The 16,033-nt window shown below is 37.2% G+C and overlaps 1 long non-coding RNA gene across 2 annotated transcripts; it reads right to left on the minus strand.

Moving 5' to 3' along the window:
* Positions 1-6,499: 6,499 nt before the first annotated feature.
* LOC147557053 (uncharacterized) lies at positions 6,500-8,287 on the minus strand. Of its 2 annotated transcripts, XR_015233843.1 has the most exons (4): positions 7,807-8,287; positions 7,527-7,634; positions 6,982-7,163; positions 6,500-6,600 (listed from the first exon to the last, which is right to left on the minus strand). It is a non-coding gene; the product is annotated as an uncharacterized LOC147557053 (long non-coding RNA). The 2 variants fall into 2 exon arrangements; XR_015233842.1 differs by lacking the exon at positions 6,500-6,600 and having other exon boundaries at positions 6,778-7,163.
* Positions 8,288-16,033: the final 7,746 nt, after the last annotated feature.

Genomic DNA, 16,033 nt, shown 5'->3' on the forward strand with positions numbered 1-16,033 from the left:
GAAACTTCTGAGGAGAAAACCTAGGGTTTCGGAATCCACCTTAGCATGCTTGTAAACTAACCTACTCAACCACAACTCAATCTTTTTATAACTCAAGGAATGGTGACTTTTCTACCAAACTTCGGAAAATCATATATTTTCAGAACAAACCTATCTAAACTTTTAATTTCAAATCAATCGTTAAAACAATACTCAAACTATTAGCTATCAAATCTTAAGCATGAGACATTAAAGACACTTAGTCTAAATATGAAACATCAAAATATAAGTATAACTAATGAAAGAGATATCACGAAACTAGTGAGAAGAAATTAATTTTATAATGTCAAAGCAAATCAAAGAAGTTTATGGTGAGATGATGGTCATTTACTTAAGCAAAACTACGGCTTCATCCTAACCCTAGATTAAAAATTTAGCTACTCATGTTCGAAACAAAATTGAGATTAAAAGTTAAATAGAAACAAACACACATGATTTGGATTGATGAAAATATCTCTGAAAATAATTTTCTCTCTGTCAGCCAAACACTCCCTTGGAGAAAATAATTTTCCAATGAGAAAATTATTTTCCAACAGTAGGTGCAAAGCAAATAGAGTCTTCTTCTTCCTCAGAAATTTCAGAATAAATGAAGACCTCCTTCTCTGTTTCTATAAGCTCTTGAAGAAGATGATTCATTGGCGATCCAAGTATCTGATTTCTCTTTTAATCTCTCTACAATCACTCTCTTTCAACTCTGTTTTATCTCTCTCACTAAAATAATAACAGAAGAAGATTCAAAAGATAAAATGGGTGATGATAAACTCAATAATGCTCTCTGTTTTATTTGATTTCTCTGTTTATCTCTCTACAATCACTCTCTCTGTTCTTTAATTTCTCTTTCTCTCACAAAAAGGAAATACAAAAAAAAGATGGCAATAGATGATGAAGAAGTAATGATCTCTGCTCTGTTTAGCCGTGAGGAGATGTTTTTTTCTTCTTGGTGCGTCTCTGTTTTAAAGGGAGAAGAAGAAACCGTACCAGTCCCTCTCTTTCTCTCATAAATCTTACAAAATCTCTCTTTCCATTTAAGAAAAACCTTCCTTCCAAAGAAACTTTCCAAAGCACTTCTCTCTCTACTGTGTCTCTCTTCTTTCTCTTCCCAACCGAATATGTTTCTCTACAATACTTTCAAATTAAACAGAGAAGAGATCATGGAGAATCTCTCTAAAAATCCTCCATTAAATCTCAGCCAATCCCTCTTTCTCTCTCTATAATATATTCCCATGAGGAAAACCGACCATCTCCTCTCTCTCCTAAATATATCTCCATCGAATCCTATCTTTCAATAGCTTTCTCTGTCTCGGACTAAAAAGAGAAGAAATCTCTTTTACAATCTCTCTCTCTAGAATCCAGCAACCATTTTCTTTCCTTCTTTCCCTTATTTCCATCTCTAGATTTCTTTCTTAATCTCTCTAAAATATTTTTCTTCAATCATCCTCTCTCTCTAGATTATAACTTCAACTTTCCATCTATTCAAATATTAACTTTCTCTCACTACTGTATAGTAGGAAAGTATGGATGAGAGAAGATGACCGAGTTGGCAAATCTGGACCCAAAACATGCTTAACGGCTAGAGCTGACGCTAGCTGTTGAGGCGAGACAATCGGGTGCATCTCGGGCTGACGAGAATATGATGGAAAGAGTTTCCGTCCGTCAGATGGAGTTGACAGACGCGTGTGCAGCAGGGATCATCGGGTAGCACGGGAAGTATTGGAACTTCGTGCGTGCGTAATGTACCAGATCATGACTCCTCAAGATCCCAAAATTCATCCCGCTCATCCCGAGATTATACCGCTTACATCCAGATTCAGCCGCGCTCTCCCATTAGGTTTGCGCCATGTGTCCTCCAATCGACTTTGTTAACGAGTTTTGAACCAAACTTTGACCCGTCCTAGTTTTCGCATCCGGAATCCGATTTGACTTCCGCTTTCTGTTGGGTTCGTCTTGGACTCTACATTTCAATCGAGCACTAAAATTTCCAGAAACCCTAACCTCCAAATGACCAAAATTCACCCAAATATGTATTTCTCCCGATTTTATCCGTTTTTCGTACTAAACTCCTTAGAAGACACCTGGACAAGAGAAACAAGTAATTCATCAGAGTAACTGCTCGAAATGGACTAACTAGCCTGAGTTAAGAGATTCAGATGGGACATTTTCATGTCTCATCAAGAACCATTTAGACGTGTAGGCCTCTTCTATAGACCTACCCGCATTGTCTCGAGGTAGAGGAAGTACTCTGCGAAGGCGGTCACCTTCCTCGAACAAGGGCGCAACGAGTGTCTTGATCTGGATAGGCGATTACTCAAGATTACGTTTTGGGGACTTTTACGCTAGTCTGGCGTTTGTTATAGTGAACTATTTAGCCTAACTAACATCCATGACATAAAGCGTAAATAAGTAAGTAAATGCGTGCGAGAAAATAAATCAAGCAGACATGGATCCTAGTATGGCCCCTAACCTAGAAGATCTAATCTCCTTTGGTTTGCTTCTTGTTTCGCCTTTTGGTTCGTCTAGATATCCATCTTTGAACCTCCATTGATTTCTCCCACTCGCCTTTGGATTCCTTCCTTGAGTTTCTCCTAAAAAATAATTCAAGACGCGTCCAGATGCTTCCATCGAAGGTGGTGGTCGCGACCTGGACGCGTCCTAGACGCGTTAAGTAGCAATCTGGTTGCAGCTGCTGGATGCGGATCCTGGACGCGTCTCAGCAGCTGCTCTGGACGCGTCCAGCAGCTTCTGTCCGGCCAGGAAGCACCCTAGCTTCCAAAAAAAAAAATTAATTTTTTTATTTTGTTTTGCAAATCTGTATTTGCTATTGTCCAAATTTTAAACTCTTTCTAAATTTTGAAATCCCTTTTAAAACACTTCTAAAATTTCTCAAAACTTTTAGAAACTTTTAAAATTTCCAAACTTTGTTTTTGGGAGTTTCTTAAAACTCAACAATTCTTTTTGGAATACTTCTAAAATTCCAAATTTTTGTTTTTTTTTTGGGAGTTTCCTAAAACTCAAAAACAATTCTTTTAATCAACCAATTTTGGATCAAAATTCTTGGTTTTTGAAACTTTTTCAAGAACAATTTCGAAAACCAATTCAAAATTAATGAAATTCAATGTTTTGAAACACTTTCAATCATCAATTTTGATTTTTTTAATTTGAATAACTAGTTGAATCATATTCATTGTAATCAAATTATGAGTTTGAAGCACTTCTAAAATACTTTTATAAACTCAATCTATCAAACTATCAAGCATATCAAATATCAATTAGTTCGAATCTTAGCAAAAACTAGTTAATTGCAAGAGGCTCTGACGCCACTGATGGGTATTATACCCTTATACTAGTGTTTATAGCGGATAACGACATCTAATGTCTAACACTAGTATCCCCGAGATCATCATGCAAAACTAGTAATTAACTAATAGGAAGATAGTAGATTACCTTAATCGTTATTTCCCTCGAGCTAGTTGAATGGATTAAAGAAGACCAAGAGCTTCAAATGTAGCTCCTCTACTTGGAACACCGAATGGTGTATTTAATCTCCCTCCTTGAAAGCTCGCTAGCACTCCAATGGTGGTTTGATAATAAGAAGACATTCTTCTTGCTTGACTAGAAGATAGCTTGGGAACTAGCTCACTTTCTCCTCTCTATTTGATGTGGTAGAGTAAGAAAGCTTAGAGAGAAATTCCTTCAACTCGCATTGCCATCTTGGTCAAAGGACATCTCCTTCAACTCTGAGGCCGTACTCGGATTCCTGGTTTTGGGAATGAGGGAAATAGTGGTATAATTTAAAAAGGGGTCGATCATACCTGTGGCAAAAGTTGATTGGATGTATGAGGTGAGTTCCGCTCCTGTAATCTCCCAATGGTGTTGGAAAAAGAAACAAGGTAAACCATCTGGCCCGGGACTTTTGATTGGACCCATTTCCATTACCACTGATTTGATTTCCTCATACGAAGGAATCCTTGAGATGTCGGCCAGTTGTTCGATCGAAAAAACCATATAAGCATTAATGATTTCAGTGGGCGATTCACAAACTGGATCAGCCTTGAATAAATTCTGAAAATACTCTATAAACTCTTTTGAGATTTTTTTTCTGTGTGTCTTGTAGCCTGTCCGTTTGTAAGAGTAATTTGGTGAATTTTATTCTTTTGTCTTCCAGTAGACATGGCAAGATGAAAAGCTTTTGTATTCCGGTCCCCGTTTTGAACCCACTTCGATGTCGATCTCTATTCTGCTTTAGATCTTTGAAGGTCTTCCAAAAAAATAATTTCTTCTTCCTCTCTTGATCTCCACTCCCTCCCTTTCTCGATCTCAACGACTTCAATTTTCGTCTTCCACTTTTCTTCTTCACTAGAAAAGATAAGATTTTACAAGTCTCAATTTACCTATCTTCTCTCTCTCGCTCTATTCATTATTTGTTTACGAACTTTTTTACTTCGGATGTACTGAAACATCAAATCCGAGTAGTCGAACTTCAGTGATTGTTTATAAGATCCGAGTTGAATCTAGATTATGCTTATGATTTATGAGGAATTTCAGATTCGTTGGTTTGATTTTCAAATCTGTCGAAGTCCTCGCTTTGTGATTTTGGGAGGAAATGCAGAGACAAACTTCATTGATTGTCTATAAAATATGGTTTAATTTCTGATGCATTTGTGGGTTGTAGTGCTTTTAATATGTATTGTAAAACTTCTCTTAGAGAAGATGCTAATAAAATGTTCGATGAAATGCCTGAAAGAAACGTAGCTACTTGAAATGCTTATATTCTGAATTCAGTGTTTGATGGAAAAACCCGTGATGCGGTTCGAGCTTATATTGAGTTTGGTAGTGTGTGTAAGGACCCGAATTTGATGACTTTGTGTGATTTTCTTAATGCTTGTTCTGATACATTTGATCTATTACTTGGGAACCAATTACATGGTCTTGTTGTGAAGGCATGTGTTGATGGACATCTCCATCTTATTTAAACCATTTCATATTTATGGAATTACCTATTCTTATAAGGTCAGGAATGAGTGTTTAACATTTCTTTCCTCTTTGTTTTAATGTTGTCGCCTCTTTTATCTGATGACATTGATTGCTCTTGTGCTATCTCTTCGAACCGTGATTTCTCATTGAGTCACAACAAAAATATAGAGTATTTGTGACAGAGTAATTATAATGGTTCCCCTAGAGCTGTCACATAAAGAGTATTTATCACGGATTCTACGTAAAAAAAGCCGTCACAAACTAAGAAGCCAGAGTTGCCGGCCTTTCTATTAGGAAAGAGCTTATGACGGTTAGCCGCAGCCGTCGTAACCGTGGTTTTATAACGGGTTTTTTCGACTCAAACCATTATAAACAACCCAATTAAGTTGGCGCCTATATTTGGGTTTATGTCACGGCTTTGCAAAATAACAGCCTTTACAAAGCAAAAAATAAAAGCGCCACATTTTTTGCGTGCGAGAAATTAGACTCTGTTACGACGGCCAGTTCCTTCAGTAGCCGTCATAATATGTCATGCCCCACTACAAAAACATGTCACAGTTATAACGGCCGTAGCCGTTACAAATAGCCCGAAAGGCCGTTACAAAAAGCCTTTAGTAACGGCTAAAAATCGTTATATAAAAAAAACGAGCCGTTATAAAAAGTCCCGTTGCAAATACAGTTGTAACGGCCTGGAGCCGTTACAATTCCACTTTTTATAACGGCTTTGTGTGGGTTAGCCGTTATACAAGAGCTCATCAAACTGGCGGGAAATATGGTGGCGCCAAATTTGCATACCTATTTGTAACGGCTTCGACACAAAAGGCCGTTACAAATGTTACTATTTGTAACGGATTTAAAACTTTGGCCGTTACAAATAGTTCATTTCTGAAGAAAAAAAATTTGTTAAATTCTGTGGTATCCAGCTGCAATATTTTACAGCTTTTACTATTGTCCTGTTTGAAAATCAGAAAACTGAAACAAGATAACTCAAACTAAAACAAATTATCAAACAAAACACATTATATTGATTTCATACTCTTAATATTGATTATATATATATAACACTTCATAGTACTTCCTAAACACATAAATGTAAGAACTAAACTAAAAAGAAATTATTCAAATTAACCAAAACATTAGTAAATATATGCTAGTTCGATTAAGCTCCAACGATCTCAAATTTTCTTGTCTTTCTCATCCTGAAAAAGGAATAAAAGAAAAAGAGAATCAATATTTAATGCTACGAGTATAAGAGATAACAATATCGAGTATAAGAGGAAACACTAATTCGATTAAGCTCTAATGTTTCAAATCCAGCATCAATAAATCAGGAAATGCTAGTTACAAATCAATAAAACATAACAGTATAGAGTATAAGAGACTGTGTAGTTGATCTCGGTCTCGGTCAAGACAACATGTATTCAATAACTAATAAGTTTAATAACTAGTAGTACTAGTTCTTTTGACATACCTTTTGTTTCCTCTTTAAAATTGACACTGTTTGGTTGATTGAAACTTAGTTACAAACTTCATATAGTTTGAATCAGCTTCGTCGACCAAAATCTTCAATTTCATCCGAAGATAAAACTACTGTAAGCAGGAAAAACATAGAATTAAGTTCAGATTCGTCCGACAGAAGCTATTAAAGTAAAATATACAACAATTTAGAGAGTAATTTAATCAAATACATCAAACTCGCAATGAAATGGGTGAACTCAGTGAGAACCTGGGGCAAAATTCTTTTCGGAAAGCAGAAAGACTCTTATTTGGTTTAGCATCAAAAGATAAATAGGAAATAAATATAACAAAAACTCACAAAGTCGAATGTGTAGCATAACAGCAAAATCGAATATATAAAAAACTCATAAAGTCGAATGTGTAGCATAGCAAGCATATGTTTAAACTAAGTCGCATAAAAATATCATGAACAATTACCTAAACTAATTTACTATTACAAAAAACCTAACATACCCTTCAGTCGATGGTTCCTTTTTCGTGTAGGACTGTTCCTGAGATTCCTTTTTACCTTCATGGCTACAAATCTCATTTCCTCCACAAACTCGTTTCCTCCACAAATCGACTGTTATTTCTGCTATAGTTACAGAAGTAACAATTGATTTCCATCGATTACTTTGAACTGAATACGTATTTGACTGAAACAGAAATGAGGTTTATTCACAAACCCATTAAAGATGATAACTTTAGGAATAGAAAAGAGCTGAGAATGAGATATAGATGTAGTGAAAGCCACGAAAGATGATGATTTCAGGAAGAGAAAGCAAGGGACTTTTCAAGGGTTTCAGATGAACTCTCATTTTCAGCCATGAAGGTAAGAAATTATCAAAACAAATACAGAAATCTAGCCTAAAACTATTACAACATTTTAACCTAAAAACAAACACATTTTAACCAAAATAACTAACACAACAAATTTAAAATCAAACTTTCTAAAGAGAGAAGCATCTACAGCAATTTAACCTAACACAAACAATTATTAAGAAGAAATGGAACTGTACCTTAAATCCCTAAATCCAGAGAGAGAAAACTTTGAAAACTGAAAACCCTATGTGAGAGAGGTTGTGCGTGAGAGAGGTTGTGCGTGAGAGGGAAAAAGAGAGAGGTACCTGCAAAAGAAATTGAGAGAGATTTATGTGAGATGAGAAGAAGATGAGAGAACAGGAAGGAGATCAAATTAACAGTGGGGTTCCTCCATTCAACCTAAAAAAAAAAATCTTTTTGATAGATTAAACTATCCCTAATTAGAAATGAAGAAATAAAATGAAAGATTGAACTAACCCTAATTAGAGATGAAATCTGGCTTAAAGATGTGGCGGGATCGATTCCTCCTTGCAGTTGTTCTTTCTCTCTCTCGCTTTCACTCTCTCTCTGCAAAAACGAATGGGAAAGAGAGGGAACAGTTCCTGATTTTAGAAATTAGGGCTTAAAGATGTTATAACGGCCAGAAAATAGAAAGGCCGTTACAACTACACGATATTGTAACGGCTTGGTCTCCGTTATAACACAAAATCCCAGGGTTGTACTGTTAAAACTTTTTTGTAACGGAGTTATTTTACAAAGGCCGTTACAATAACAAAAATGTACGCGCCAACTTCCGCGCCAACTCAATTTGGTTTTTTATAACGGCTACCTAAGGGACGAGCCGTTATATATAAGCCAAGTTTTATAACGGCAAGCTGACAGCCGTTATATCTGACTTATTTGTAACGGCTTACGTCACAGCCGTTACAAATGGGCGTTACAAAAGGACCGGATTTTTGTAGTGCCCTAAGCCCAGTTAATCAACACCTTTCTTTCGTCAGTTTTGGAGTTGAGAAGGAGAAAGAGTCTGAAATCGATCGACCAACTAGGTTAAGATTTTGATTTCAATTTCAGAAGATGGAAAGTGAGCAACCGATTTATAGCAGCCGAGAGCAACTAGTTTGGGGTTTTAATCTCCAGTTTCTCTCAAGGATTTCAGGTGAGGGTTTCACTTTGAACTTTCTCTCTCAAGGATTCTTTGGTTGGCTTGTATCCTAAATCTTCACTTTCTCACTCAAGGATTTGGTTCAACTTTCAATTTGGGGATACTCATATTCCTGGTGAGTGCGATCTAACCTGTCTTCTTCCTTCTTTAAAGTTTTGTGTGTATTACTGATGGGCCTAAAAGGTTACCCTAAAAGGTCTCCACCCGCAAGTATACGGGCGTCAAGAAATAACCCGGTAAGACCGGGATCGATCCTCAAGGATAGGGAGGTAATTCGAATACCGAAAGAGTCTAGCCCACCGGTCTAGGTGTCACTGACTAACTAAGACTAAAAACGAAAAGATAATAAGTTGGGTTTTTGGGTTGATTTCAAATAAATAAACAAATAAGGCTAACTAAACTAAAGGTGAGATATTCGGGAAGAGTCGAGCAAGAATGGAATGAGAGAGATACTTCGATCCACAAAATCAATAGTGACTAGTACTAATGATCTATAAGCATGAAAAGTTAGTTAACTTCACCCATTTACTTGGATTGGTTAACGAACTCTTGGTATAACTCAGATTCCAGTCCATGAATGGTCTAAAAACCCGGAAGATTTTATCATTAAAAGCAATAAAACTCATTTGTCACATCAAAACATGTTTCACGAATATCCGACTACAAAAGCAAGCTAGACATGGCGATACAAATAATAAACGGGAAGAAAATAAAGAAAGACATGAGTTAAGGTGAAAATCTCCCTATTCCGATGAGGCGCGAGACTAAGATCGACGGGAAATATAAGTGTTTAAGTGTTGTCGATCTCCCTGTAAAAGAATGCAGGGTCCCCTTAACAGTGTACAACAGGTGTCCTCTCAGCAGAACTTGACCTCCCCTTAATAACAGTGTCTTTTTCTTCCTCAAAACAAAACCACCATGAAAGCTTGATCAAGCTTTCTCTCACTACCCCAAAGCACAAAGAAATTCAAAGGAAACCAAGACAAAGTAGCTCCAAGTCAAACCCCTATAGTTTCCGGCCAAAAGTATGGCCGGAATCACCACAACTAGATCTGCCCAGATCTGTTTTTCCGGCAAGAAGGAAGGTGCTGCTGCTGCTTTCTCGTGATGGTTCTAAGCGTCGCAAGCTGCTGCTGAGTTCGAGCCGAGAAGAACCGAACAGCTTCCTAACTGTTCTTGCTGTTGTCCGACCGAAGTTAAAGCTTCCCGAACTCCAATGGTGATTCGAGTTGGCTCCGGCAGCTTGCTGTTATTTCCGGCCAGGTTTAATGGTGAAGACCCTAGCTACTGTCCTTGTTAGCTACTGTTCCGTCACCTCTTCTTCTCACCCGTGCCGGCTAAGCTTGGCCGGCCTAGTGTGCTGGCCGGACCAAGCTTGGCCGGCAACTCTCCCTTTTCTCTCTCTTCCTCAAACTTTTCCTAAAAACCTAATGGAGCCGATCATCAAAACCCTAACTCCTTGATAATGAAAACCAAAGTCAGACTTGTCAAATAGAACCTAGGACCACCTTCACTTGGTCCACTTAGTTTGACTTGGTCTTAAGTCCATTTTGATTTGGGCTTTTAAAGGGTGCTCGTAAGATTTCCATTTTGTTCATTCTTCTTTGGGCTTTGGGCTTTGGGCTTTGGGCTTGCCTTTGAGTTTCATCTAGAACCAAGAGAGTGCCTTCATCATTTTCTTTACACATCTAATTCTCAGAAAAGATTAAATATCCCTCGGTTTCTTTCTTCCATAATTTTTCCGTCCGAACTCCGATTCGACTTCCGTCTTCGCCGTTGGACTCACCATTAACTCCACTTTCCATTTAACCTCTGAATTTCACAAAATACCCCTGGTTCCCTCTCCTTCCGATCTCTTCCACATGAGATGAAAATGTGATAAATGTTCCGTTTTATTTCGAATGAAGCGTCAAGCTCCAAATAAGGTACCTACCAAGAAAAATTTATAAATAATTAGAAATAAAACCTGAAAAGTACTAACTTATCGAAGTTAAGTGATCCAAATGTGGCATTTTAACGCCACATCAATTACCCTAATTTTTTTTGGAGATTGAGATTATCTAAGTCTGTTATGGTTGTGTCCTGCATATATGTGTATTTTGACAAAGAAATAATATGAACTTTCGAAATGGATGGATATCTAGTTAAGAGAAACTGGAGAAGCTATACGAAACTATTGTTTTCACCATCCATAAACAGTTATTGACAGACAAGTGTGATGTCAACAAAAACTTTCGATTAAAGACGGTAAATAATTATCCTGCAAAATTCAAACGACATAATTTAGTATAAAACATGTGCCGAAGGATACCAACAAGAACTTTGGCAGTTGGGTTGTCAATATGGAGAGACTTAAAGATAGTAGCACCATCATAACAGACTTAAATAGTCCGATGATTAACAAAAATATTATTGGTATTGGTAAGAATGGAACAATATCCTAATATTGATAATAGTCCGAGTATATCTCCTAAGTGCCAATTCATGAAAACTCTCGAAGTTAAGTTGATCAATTACGGAAACTGGATCAACCCAAAATTGGTGTTGATCATACTCCAACTGTCCGGTAAAGGGAGACCAACTACACCATCTTTGTTTCTTCGACCATCGCTAAGACTCCTCGATGAAACCAACAACGATAACAACGGAAGTTCTGTAACTCTCACACTCCTAGTATAATTATTTTGCTTTTCTTGTGTTATTTCTTATTGTCTCATAACCGTAAGTTAGACATGGGTCAGCTTCGACCGATTTTTCAACGGTTACACACAAGCCATAAAATTCAAGTGTGGCCAACATTCATGTGAACAACTTGATCCAATTGCTATAGGTTTACCTGCTGGATGCCTATATGAGAAGGAAAATAGATATGTGCATACACCCACACATGTATGTGTATTACGATGTTTTATACACATAGTCATTGGAAACTATCTTCGCCTATCCTAATACTTAAAGTGAATAGATTTGAAAGTCAATTCATTGCTTGGAACCTTGATGTTAAGAGTAAAAATTATAAGATTATGCTCTAAATTGATCTAAATTGCTCGTCATTAAGTTATAACCTGTTATTTATGTCTAAATTTCTTATTAATAAGCTTTAACTTAGTCTATTTAATTCTGAATCGCTTATAATCAACTTTTAACATGTCTGCCATTGGATTACGATGTGTTCATCACTAACTCTGATTTGTCTGTTACATGTAACTAAGTACCGGAGCAAACAAGTCGGAGAAGGATGAAACCTGTCTGAATTATCGCGAGAGAAAGAAAAGAAAAAGAAAAAACAAAACAACAATGGCGGGAGCCCAATCGCGAACAACAAGACACATAAGCGGACCCCCAAACTCGTCAACTCCGGCCAAAGATGATCGAAGCAGCTACCACAACCAGAACACTCTAACAGAAAAAGACGAATAACTCCGACGAAAGGCGAGACTGAACTATTCAGTCATTGCAAAACTCTTCAGACAAAGGTCTCATGTCAGAGGTGTCAGAGCGAGGACATGAAAAACAGGGAGTAACTTTTACTCATATTGGTTATACTTCTCTAGTTTGATAATTAGTTCATTACTTTCACTAAAAATCAAACTAAGAGGGGTGTATATGCTATGTATGCTGCTGCATTGAAAACATTAACAAGTAGGAACGAACTGATTGTATATGAACACATCGATAAAACGCTTTGAAGGAAACTTGAACGGTGAATGGACAACTGTCTGCTACTATAAACTAAAACAGGTTACATATTATATTGTTAGTATGACGCCTGCCAAAAAGATCAAAAGAGTACTTGTACTCAAAACGAGTCATACACAAATTTGGTTACACTGCATAAACATACATGATCCGAGTTTGAAATATACTTGGAATAAATTGGATTTTCTCTAAACAATTAAGTATTTATATATCATACAAGCCATACTGGTACCACATGAACTGAAAAGTATACCTGAATATTTGTGTGCTAACTTTGCATGATATGAAACAAGTAAATACGTTAATGACACAAATAGGTTAACGCACCTAACACATGATTTTGTGTTGTTATGTTCCGAAGCTATATAGTAATTAATCTTCCTATTGTTAGCTAATAATGAGTTAACAACTCTTGGAAATATAGATGACTACGTTGAAACTGTCTATGTCAGACTCTGAGGAAGAAGCAGTTCAACCAGGCGAACTCAAAAGAGAAAGCCCCAGTTGGAGGAAACATCTCGCCTCAACCAAATAATGCAGAAGGGATGGAGTAAGCCTCGGCGAAAGAACCCAAACAGGTCTCTAAGGTACACGCACCTATCAAACTCGACTTTGCTAAGAGGCATAGACAGATCAGCCCTGGAATCACTAAAACAATGAGGGGGTCTGTGTAAGCTACGACTCTGTCTCGCACCCTTAACTGGGGAGACGGAAAATTGCCTACAGCTTACCAACTCAATCCCAAAATCTCCCTAAAAGATCCTAGTTGGTTATAGATCTTAAGTGTTTAAGCAAGTTTGGGCTTCGAGAGTTTGAGAGGAGAAAGTATCTCCCCAAAGATCTATCAATTTGACAAGATATCTACGAAGTATCCTTGAACTTAGGAACTTCCACTTATCTAAGATCTGAGATAGACTCTGAGGGAAACCCTAGATAAGAATAAGAGGAAACTTCGCTAAAGGTTTGACGGCCACCGCCTCACCATATCCACTAATCATAGTGGGCTTAACATTGCCTATAAAAGGGCCCCCCATAGTCTTTCATAAGACACGTTCACTTTATCCGAGTAACACATACTCGCCCCCCAAATTGTTCAATCAATTTCAATATTTTACTGGAAAGAACACCCTGACTGTCTTGAGCGTCGGAGCGGTTTTCGAACCCTTTTCAGGTTTTCCTCTGGAATCAATGAAGCATGAGCAAGAAGGAGGGGCTAGAGCTTGGAGCAAGGAGCAGGAGTAGGAACCAGAGCTGGAGCGAGGACCAAGTGAGAGAATCAGACTCAACATCACAAAATTTTCACACGTAACGGAGGTTGTCATGCATCAACTCCATATTTCATGTTGATATAACGGAAGACCATTTTTTGACATCAACCGTTTGTGTTAACTTGTGACGGTGATGGTGGTGGTAGAAGAATTGGTAAGAAAGATTAAGGAAAATAGAAAGATTCCAATGGTGGGGTCGTTGGCCAAATGCCATCTGACTGTAGTTAGCCCGACGCAAAAAAAGATGGACAAGAAGGTTCATTTTTAGATAAAAAGGTAGATTTTTAAAATCAAGAATCCGGATCTGAGCACCAACATCACCAGCAATCTTAAGCTCTACTCTATCACTAACAAATGCATCTTTAACCGATAAGAACATAAGGGGTTTTTTTTTAGGAGAGAGAAGGTCCGGGATGACGTCATCTGACCCCCAAATCGCCTCTTCTCCTTTTTCACCCAAACCCTACTTTGAGCATTGATTCACCTCCCAATAATCCACACAAACCCTTCTGTACCTTCACCAGAGATCCAATAGTAAACAATCACTGTCTCTACAAGTAAAAAACCTCACTGAAATCAAGAACAACCTCAGTCCATGTTCGTTTCAACACCTTAGAGAAAGGGCATTTCTTATCTGTTACGATGAAAGTTCGAATCAGTTTGTAGAAAGGTCAAATCACGGATCTGTAATCTCTCCTTAGCAAACGACTGAGTCTAGGAATCAATCGAGAAGAAGGCAGCCACAAGAAGGAAACCCTAAACAAATCATCAGCTCTCTTCTACCAGGGAATTCTCTCGATCTAACTCTACTTTTATGATAGATATTTCATCACAGTTTAATCATCATCTCCGGGTGGTCTCTGTACTATTATCTTGCTTTATTGTTGTTAGTTCTTAAGATTAGTTTTTCAGTTTATAGATTATAGCCATGCTAGATCTAATGTTTAGTATTAATTGATTTATTTCTGATAGTTGTGTGTATAGTTTTTCAATTCATAGGTTAGAGCATGTTAGATTTAATTGGTAGGCTTCTTGCATCTTGCATGTTTAATTTATTCATAGTAGGTTGCATAGATTAGGGTTTTTAATTACTATGTGTTTGTTGGAGTATTCTAGGATTGATAGATTGGCTCTTTTTTATTAGTTTGCTTCCGGCCTGGTTTATTAGGAAACAATATATATATATATATATATATATATATATATATATATATATATATTTAGTTTCTTTGTTTCTTCCTTGTGTTCTATAGTTATCTTTGAAGATTATCTCTTCTAGGCTCTAGTTATTTTCATATATGTATGGTTGTGATGTGTTTTTCCCTTTGTTAATAGGTCCTCATCTTAGTTTACTCTTCTTTTGATCACGTTGAGTAGTGAGAAGATTGGCTCTTGCTCATTGGTGGTTAGGCTCCAATTTTATCATGCTATTGGTAGTTCCTTGATCTGCACAATCTAGTGCTAGTTCTTTTTGTTTAATTTAGTTACTGTCCTATGAGGAGTATGTCCAGACTCCAGCCTGATGGTTTTTTGTTTTTAGATCTTTGTTTAGGTTCTTCTGTTAGCTGTTCAGGGACTGCTAGTCGATTTTTAGTTACTTCTTGTACTTAGTAGTAATTGTTGATATATTATATTTTCTGTTTTTATCTTCTTCTTGAGATCATCTTTATTATATTGTTATATCTTAGCTCATGTTCTCATTATAGTATTGTTGTTTTGTTTCTGTTTTTGGTGGCTCAGGATTGCTTATATAGTTTTGTATTTAGTTCTTAGTGGGTGCCTATATTATTTACTTCTTCTGTCTTTTTGTTATATACTAGGGCTGTCTTTTTCTTCCTATAGTATGTCTAACAATACTCCTGTTATGGAAAATCCATCCATCCTTAGTTGGAATGTGAGGGGAGCCTCCTCTTTTCTTACCAAAAAACACATTCTCAAACTCATCACAAATAATCAACCGGATATTATTTTTTTGTCGGAAACAAAAAACAAAGCAAATATTATGAACATAAACATCCCTATCCAAAAAACTTATGCTAGTCGTTTTGTTGACCCGATCAACAAAGCTGGAGGTCTTGCTCTCTACTGGAAGCATCATCTGAACATCAACATCAATCACTCCGACAATAACATCATTCACGCAGAGATTAACATGGATAATTCAACCAATCCCATCATGATCACTGGCTTCTCTGGCTCCCCTTACAACAACAACAAAATCAAGCCTCGGAAAACTCTAACCCAGCTCTCTCCAGATAATAATAATCCTTGGTTAGTTATTGAGGATTTGAATTGCATTCTTGACCCATTGGAGAAAAGTGGGGGTTCTAAGGCGACCAACTCCCATACTCCAAAGATCATGGACATCATCAACAACCTAGGTCTCCTAGACTTAGGTTACCAAGGAAAACCGTATACTTGGAGTAACAAGCAGTTCGGAGCTCATCTTATTCAAGAAAGACTTGACAGGGGGTTGGCGAATCTTCAGTGGCTTCAACACTTTCAGACTTCTGGTGTCAACTGATAGGCCCAAAATAGGTCTATTCCCCAAGTGTAGGGGTCAAGTTATAGT

Source organism: Eschscholzia californica, unplaced genomic scaffold (assembly GCF_041429995.1).
Source record: "Eschscholzia californica isolate CP2 unplaced genomic scaffold, dmEscCali1.0.p SCAF_2, whole genome shotgun sequence".
Taxonomy (NCBI): Eukaryota; Viridiplantae; Streptophyta; class Magnoliopsida; order Ranunculales; family Papaveraceae; genus Eschscholzia; species Eschscholzia californica.